This window comes from Sphaerodactylus townsendi, linkage group LG08 (assembly GCF_021028975.2).
Source record: "Sphaerodactylus townsendi isolate TG3544 linkage group LG08, MPM_Stown_v2.3, whole genome shotgun sequence".
NCBI classification, from domain to species: domain Eukaryota; kingdom Metazoa; phylum Chordata; class Lepidosauria; order Squamata; family Sphaerodactylidae; genus Sphaerodactylus; species Sphaerodactylus townsendi.
In genome coordinates this window covers 32930592-32939855 of record NC_059432.1, presented here as the reverse complement: position 1 = coordinate 32939855, position 9264 = coordinate 32930592, and positions in this window count along the sequence as shown.

Sequence of the window (9264 nt, the reverse complement as noted above, 5' to 3'; positions counted from 1 at the left end):
GCTGGGTGACCTTGGGCTAGTCACAGCTTCTCGGAGCTCTCTCAGCCCCACCTACCTCACAGGGTGTTTGTTGTGAGGGGGGAAGGGCAAGGAGATTGTCAGCCCCTTTGAGTCTCCTGCAGGAGAGAAAGGGGGGATATAAATCCAAACTCTTCTTCTTCTTCTTTGACCTAACAGCCCCCAAGAGTCCCGGTTTGTGGGAGAAAGGTGGGTAAGGCTCATTCCGCATGGCATATTTATAACAGTTCATTTATAATGAGCACAATTTGTTATAAACATGTTGTGTGGAATCACTCTTACACAGTCTATTTAACAACTCCTATTGTTAAGGGTGGCTGTACAAGTGGCGCCCTAGCTGGGTTTCAGACAAATGAAAATACTGCATTTGTTTTATTTACTTGATTCCCAGTGGGGACACGAAGCCGCTGATGTCATTCTGCTCTCGTCCATTGGTGACTTTGCAACAACCTTGTGCAGTAGGTTAGGCTGAGTGTGTAACCGGTTCAATGCCAGTTCATCTAATGAGCAACCATGGCTGAGTGGGGATTTGAACCGGGGTGCTGGTAAGAAGAATGTATATTCTTTTGAAATGTGCTGCTGGAGAATTTTATAGATACCATGGACTGCCAAAAAGACAAATAAGTGGATTCTATACCAAATCAACCCTGAGCTTTCCCTAGAAGCTGAAATGGCTAATCTGATGCTGTCCTACTTTGGTCGCATAATGAGAAGCCAACAGTCACTGGAAAAGACAATAATACTAGGAAAGGTAGAAGCAGGAAAAAAGCAAGAGTCAATAAAAAAGCCAGGGCCCTCAGTTTGCAAGACCTGAGCAAGGCTGTTAGCAAGCTGGCTTGAAGGGACGAAACAAACACACACTCAAATCCTAGCCTGACAACGTTCTGGGTACAAAATGCCATAAAACAGCATGGGAAAGTTAAGAGCTGTCCAGAATTCTTCATCAAACTAGATGTTAAAAAAGGAGAGAAAATATAAATGTATAATATAAATATATAATACATTAAGTCTATATGCATATGCATTTTATTAACACGTTGCAAAGTGTTAATAAAAGTTCTGGTCGATACTGCACAGCTATTAGTCGCTGCCTTTCTAATTGCCTCAATATCTGGGGGGAATAATAGTACAGGCAGCATGATTTTACAAAAGTATAAAATCTATAAAGTTACCGTGAAGAACGGAGTTACAACATCAGTCTTTGAAGCTATCGTTAGTGGGGGGCCCTGCTGTCTAATCACAGCTAAGGTCCTGGATTTTTCTGTCGTTTCCTAGAAGTGTCACATGGAAGATAACTGAGCAGTCAAGGTCCAAGTAATGCAAATCGCGCTTGCCCCGCCCACAAACTCGCCTGCCCTCACTCATAATGGCCGCCGCCGCCGCTCATATTCAATACTCAAGTGAAAGGTGCCCTCAAGCAAAATGGCAGTCGCTCCCCCTTCAGCCTCGGATAGGTCAAAAGACAGCCCACGCGCACCTTAAAGATTAACAAAATCTATTCCAGCTTTTAGGAATTCGAGTTAACTTCATAATAATAATAAAGAGACATGCAGAAAAATTCAGTAGGCGCTGGTGTAGTCAGCGACCAGACGTGTGTTTTGCTTTTTCAGATTTCGAAAGGAAAAGGCGAATGGAGCTGCAACGTGCTTCAGAGATTCGATCTTGAAAGGCTACAGAGAGAGAATATGCTCTGTGCACAATACAATTTGACACTGACAGCGTTGCCAGCTCCCCAGGCTGGGAAATTCCTGGCGATCAGGAGCCTGAATTAGGCATGGTTTGCGGAAGGAGGGGCTTCAGTGTGGTCTAATGCTGTGGACTCCGTCTTCCAGTTGTTCTATCTAGAGAAACTGATTTCTGGAGTCTCTACCGTAATTATGGGAGGTATCCAGGTCCCACCTGGGGGTTGGCAACCTAGAATGAAACACTTTGTCACATATTTTATTCTGTGATGTGATTTGGTGTTACATTGGGCTTAACAAGGTGAAACATTCCAGGTTTGACTTTTGCCTCATTTCAAGGGGTTAAAGCAGTAAGCAACTCAGACTGTGTGCTGTAAACATAATGAGGAACGTGAGTGTTGCATGATGGTAGTAGTATCATAATTCATATCTTTGTGTGTGTATATATGATTTTGTAACTACCTCTCATTTTATTTGATACAAGTCCCTGAGAGTACCATGCATAGAGAACACCCCATTAATAGAAGTCACTTCCCACCTAGTGAATGGGAAATTTACTCTGTAAAACCTGGGTACTACCTCTGCATACACAGAAATGATAAATCTTCAATGTAGTGAAAATAACAAAACAACTGTGAAATCACACACTGCTTTAAAAAGTACAGCTGTCTAGTAAAAAACAGTTTAAACAGCAAAAAGTGATAGCAGCAATTTTCTGCTCAATTTCTGTGTTTCCCACAGCAAAGAACACCTCAGTAAACCACACCAAATCAAAATAGATTTCCCAGATGCTTCACCAGTTGGTTTAATGCCACCCATAACATTTGCAGGAGTCCTGCCACACAGCATGGAATAAGGTTTTAAAATGGCAATAGTTTGTCTTGCCTTGCCACTTCTGTTGTGTCCATTAAGTGCATTTATTGAGCTAACTTCTTTTTATAGCAAAGGCTGAAAGTCAGAAAGCGAAGCTTTTCCTGACATTGTAATGCAGAGTGGTTTTTTTTTTTTTTGGGGGGGGGGGGGGGGTCACCTAGTAATTTTTATCCTTTGTGCAGCTTTACAGGTGCAAAGACCACTCCTGAAAACAAAGTTGGCAACTCTACCTGACAAGTGAAGGATGTTCTGATCAAAGTCAAAATGGTCAAACATAGTTTTATTGGCTTGGAAAAAGAATCCTGCTTAAAATACAAAATCTGAGTTCAGTGCTTTAGATGTGAAAGCAACTAAAGGCTCATGACCTTCACTTATACCTATCAATAAAGTAGCTATTAAATGGGGTGGCATGACAATACACTTGACGTGGCCTTGAAAGAGTTCACGAAACTGTCAAGTCTTTAAAATGCTTATCCATCATCTTAATGTCTTTGCATTGCTTCTGCCACAACCCTGGGAGCAAATTTGGTTCTCAAAGGCCAATTGGATAGAAAGCTTCACAGCTGAAAGAGCCTTCAAGGAGAGGACACAGAATATCCATCCATAAGGGGCCAGGTCACTACAAGTTTGTCCATGACTGCAGAACAAACTCTACATTTATTTCATGAAATTTTAAGGAGGCTATGTGGGTAGGGGCAGGTTGGCCTTGCCGTTTCTACTCTTCAGTTAAATCTACTGATCTAGGGCCCCTTCCGCACACGCAAAATAATGTGTTTTCAAACCACTTTCACAACTGTTTGCAAGTGGATTTTGCTGTTCCACACAGCTTTAAAGAGCACTGAAAGCAGTTTGAAAGTGCAATATTCTGCATGTGCGGAATGAGCCAAGGATACCTGCTTAAAGTTAAATTACAAAATAAGAAAAAAGTCATTATTTGGAAATATTCCAAAATATGGCAATAGGGGATATAGCCAGTTGATTTAGAACTTGGGTAACCCATCATCATATTCCAACTTTGCCATGAAGCTCACTGGATGACTTTGGGACAGGCACTCTTTCAGCCTAACCCATTTCATAGCACTGCTGTAGGGTAGGGATTTATTTAGAATCCCCATTGTGGTTTTGAAGTTTTCTGGGTATCCTTGGGCAGGTTACACATTTTCAGTCTCGCCTATCTTAGAGGGTTGTGAGAATAAAACAGAGAGAAAGGATGCAAACCCCTTTGGGTCCCCATTGATGAGAAACGTGGGGATATAAATGAAGTAAGTAAATAATAATAATAAATAAAAGTTACTAGCATTGTGCAAAGCTGCTGAAGCTTGTTAGTGCGTCATGATAAACATTAAGGATGACCTAGAAGTTCAAAGAATCCATAATCTCTTGCTAATATTGACACATTAAGTACTATTAAAGGCACATTTATGTATCTACAGACATTATGAGTTCCAGACAAATTATAAAAAGAGCCTATTACAGAGTTAATATGGTTTTACCAGGATGGCACCATCTCAGTCTGTATGTTTTGAATAATCAGCCATGTAATGTTCTAGGTCTTAACAACAACAGTATAATCTTAAGCAGATCTACTTAGAATACCATTCTGGTATACTTAGTAGATCTTACTGTCAAATAAAGCATTCTTATATTTGCACTGTGGGTTTTTCCGAAGGAAAAAAAGTTTGACTTTTCCAAATTATTTTTGTTGGGGCATACTTCTAGAATGGAAGACCTAGTTGCGGGTAAAGCAGCTGTTCTGGCTACTTATAGCTAGTAGGCAGGCACAGAGGACTAGTCTCCATGTTGTGCCAGGTATTTCATGGAACTTTAGTATTTCATGGAACTTTACTTATCATGTAGGAAAAATCCCAACGGAACTGTGGATCCCAACAACTTTTAACAACCCCTCTGCCCAAACACACACACACACTGCCCAAACACACACACACACACACACACACACACACACACACACACACACACACACACACACACACACGGAGCCAATCTAGTTGAAAAATGGGATGTAAATTCATCAAATAAACAATCCAGCATCAGGAAAAATATTATTTCTCGTCAAAAAAGGCAAGTCTGGGGAAAGTCTAGGACAGAACTTATCTTCCCAACTAGGCTAAGGTAATATTTCCTCCTTAGTGAGGAGACCTGAAGTTTGTTTAGAATGCATTGACTGTGCAGTATTGTGTCCCTGAGTTGTCAACATTGGCTTTATAGCAGTTTTGCAGCAGTTTGCACTCTACAAGTTAGCTGAGACAGACTGTCTGCAGTTTTAGCCAATTTGTGACGATCCTCTGTGAAACTCAAGAGTGTGCTGGACACCTTCACACACATGACAGGTTGGACATATATAAGTGTTTTTGCAGTGTTGCCTGGATCTTATTCCTAGTTTCTTTAACATTCTACACAAAAATACAAATCAACTGGGCTATGATCTTTAAAAAATATTGTTAATGGAGTGATTGACAAGACTTCATCCAAAGAAACAATACTGAAGAACAAAATATCCATATTTAGGATTCTGCGAATCAGTTGCTTTGAAGAACAGGGAGAAGCACTGGGTGAGATGATATTTCAATGCTTCCTTGTATGCCCTTTTATAATTTAAAACACTTTTCCAAAGAAGCAATTAGGTGTGCATTCGGATAGACTGGTCTATCTTTTTCCCTCAGGAGAACTAATGGCAACTTCATGAACTTTACAATTGTATTTGTTTAGTTTATTTTTAGACATGAAAGCCAGCATGGTAAAGATGTCAAACTGAATCCCCACTTGTGCCACAGAATTTTGCTGGGTGACCTTGGGCCAGTCACACACTCTCAGCCCTGACCATGGCTAGTATTTGGATGGGGGACCTCCCAGGAATACCAGGGGCATGATACTGAGGCAGACAATGGCAAACGACGTCCTAGAGTCTCTTGCCTTGAAAATCCTATGAGGTTTCCATAAGTCAGCTGTGACTTGATTGAAAAACAAAAAAATTAGATTGTCTTTCAAGGAAAAAGTTCTCAAGGTAGTTTCACACCACACCAAAATACAATACAAATTAAGTTTAAATCATTTTTTAAAATTTAGTTGAAATACAAAAGTCTTGGAAGAGGTAAGCGAGGAAAGGGTCAACCATCCACTCACTCAGTGATCCTTCATAAATCTTAGAAGTAATAAGGAAGAACCAACTCATTGCCTTTCCAGTTTTGTCCCTGAGGCTCCCTACCAGGCAAAGAGTCAGCAGAAACTAACCAGGTTGCTTATTAGCAAGCAAATTAGCAAGCAGTGTATTCCTTCCTTCCTTGGATTCATCTCTGGCAACTTAGGATAAATGGATAATTTATATCCCAATGGATAATGAGTTTGGAAATACTATGGTCTATATATTGTCGAAGGCTTTCACGGCCAGAATCACTGGGGTGCTGTGTGGTTACCGGGCTGTATGACCGTGTTCTAGCAGCATTCTCTCCTGACATTTTGCCTGCATCTGAATTCTCTGAAGATTCTCTGAAGATGTCAGCCACAGATGCAGGCGAAACGTCAGGAGAGAATGCTGCTAGAACATGGCCATACAGCCCGGAAACCACACAGCACTCCAAACTATGGTCTGTTGTTAAAAATACAGAAGTTGGGTGAAGTATGGACAGATGGATCAGTAAAGAGCTTTAATTTGACAGCCCATAGCAAACAAAGGGGTTGGGATATATATGGACATTTTGGGAGTGCAGTGGCCACTTTCTCCAGGTGAATTAAGCCATATTGCCTGGAGATCAGGAGTAACAGCGATAGATCTCCAGTCACTACCTGGAAGTTATTGAAACCACTTGTTAGCACTCATACAGCTCACAGTAATACAATACTGTATAACTTCTAAGCATGATTCCCAATTTAATGTCACATTCAAAGAAACTTTCCACTTCAGATATTACACTTCATATCCATTTACAAATGCTAGTATTTACAATTCAGTATTCTGTCTGCTTCCAAGACTGTAATAACATTTCAAATCATAAAGTTCCTCTAAGCAATAAATTAATTCCACTAGGCTGACAGGCCACCATTAAGTGCCTAATCTTTTTGAGTCTATACGTTGTACTTCCTCAGATAACACTATTCCATTCCTTTCCAAGTTTTTTCAATTTGAACCATGATGAACACATGATTCTTCGTCCTATTCCTCACATTAGAAGGGCGCCACGGGCACTTACCACTGGCTGATCAGTCTAGTGTAATTAATGTATATTTTAGAGGAATTTTATGATTTGAAATTTTGTTGCACGCTCTTGTTGGAAGTAGATGGAATCCTGAGTTGTAAATACCAAGGGTTGCAAATGGATATGAAGTATAATATCTGAAATGGGAAGTTTATTTGAATGTGACATTAAATTGGGAATCATACTTTGAAGTGATATAGTACTGCATTACTGAAAGCCATAAAAGTGCAAACAGATGGTTGCATTTACTTTAATTGCAATTATAGTGGACTCTCTGGAGGTAGGCAACCCTAAGCAAACATCTATGGTTTGAATCCTACCAGCTTTTCTTCTGGAGCAAAAGGGAAGCTATGCTGGGGGTCTTGGGACTTGCATGGACAAAAAGCCATCTGAGAAAAGGACGGCAGTGAGGAGGGAACTGGACAAATTAATTCCCTCAGAAAAGCTGGTAGCTTAAAGCAGGAGTAGAGAATCTCAAAAGCACTCTGAAAATGATATAGCCGACCTTTTTGCTTGGCACACAGGGCTATTCTCTGTCTAAAGGACGAAGGCAAACCTTTGAGTCACATGCATTTGATTCAGCTTGAAATCTTTTGTTTACAAGCACGCTAACATTTTCGCTCGGAGATGTGATGGGAGGGGGCAAAATTATTGTATACCTTGTTTGAAAGTGATAGTGTCTCGTAAGAGTGCCTTTATACAACATCCATAGTAAAAGTAATGGCATGCTACCTTGCCAATTCATTTACTGTGTTTTCTCTTGTATACTGTTTAGGCTTATATAGATTAAATTGTAAAAAACAAATTGAAATAATACAATCTAACGCTGAGGTGAACCGCTTAAACTAATGCAGAAGTGGGGAAAATGATTATTAAAAGAAGAGACAGAGCAGTACATTGAGCACACTGAAGGAGTTGTTAAAGATTTCCATCTTGATTGGCTAGTGGATGCCATTTAACAAATGAGTGTTCTATCCCCAGTATCTTCTAAGAGGGTGGAAAAGTGGGTGACATGTAAAGGTTTACCATCCCCCCCCCCCCCCCGACTAACTAAAAGCTAAAGGCACAACATCCTGGCCATGGTTGGTAGAGAAAAATATCTCTCAGTGCACCATAGCAAATGAACCCTTTCAGTTAATGCTACATCAAATGCACACATAAATTGCCATATATTATGATTTGCATGCAAGATTATCTGTAATTTGTCAGGGTGTATCCTAGGGTGGACACACAATTATCAGTCTAAGCAGAGGCACACATGAAACACATGCATTAACATGCAGGTGCTTTGACATGACCTGAATGGAATATTGGCTCTCTTGCAGTATATAAATAGAAATAGTTTGGAATAGTCGCTTCAATTCTATCTATACTGTTTACTGGATGTCCCATCCTGTGAATTGAATTGACTCACTATGTGTATTCTAGCTTGAATACTAGTGGGAAAGGTAGACAAAAACAGCATACATGAATAAATTATAAAGTTACTGTAAATCATAAGCTTATAGTCCTTCTTCTGTAAGGTATCTCTCTTAGAGGTGACTCCTTGAACCAAAATTCAGACCCACAGACCCAGTGACAAAGATATAGATTTTTAATGGGGGGGTCTGGGGGCGAGGCCCCGCCCCCACCCACCTTGGGGGTGTGGCCACTCCTTCCCAAGCCCCGCCTCCAGCCTCAGTGCTTATAAAAGCAGCTCTCCGAGGCAAGGGATGGCAGACTTCCCTGCCCCCCAGCCCACCCACCCCCACTGGCTGGGCTCCCAGCTGGCAGCCAGCAGTCCCTTCTCCCTCCCCTCCAGGCAGAGGGGTACCTAGGGAAAATTGAGCCCAGTGCAAAATCTGAGGTTTGGGCCCCCCCTATGGGCGGCTGCTGTGCTGCTGGAATCCACCCCCAAACAGTATCACTTTCAATGGTGTTTCAACTAGGGAGCCCAGATTCTCCTTATAAACCCACCTTAAAGGGAGAATCTGGGGTCCCCAGTTAAAACACAATTGAAAGTGATACTGTTTGGGGGTGGATTCTCCCCCATCCTGAAACAGCATAACTTTCAGTGTTTAACCTGGGGACCTCAGATTCTCCCTTTAAATTCATGCCGAAGGAGGTGGATTTAAAAAGAGAATCTGGGGAAATTTGAGGGGGTGCCTGCTGTCAGAGGTACAGTTAAGCTACCAGCACCAAACTTTCAGGGTATCTTTAGGAGACTCTCCTGATGATACCACCCAGGTTTGGTGAAGTTTGATTCAGGGGGTCCAAAGTTATGGACCTTCAAAGGTGTAGCCCCCATCTTCTATTAGCTCCCATTGGAAACAATGGGGGATGGGGCATCCCTTTGGGAGTCCATAACTTTGGATCCCTTGAACTAATCTTCACCAAACCTGGGTGGTATCAGCAGGAGACTCTCCTGATGATACCACCCAGGTTTAGTAAAGTTTGATTCAGGGGGTCCAAAGATATGGACCCTCAAAAGTGTAGCC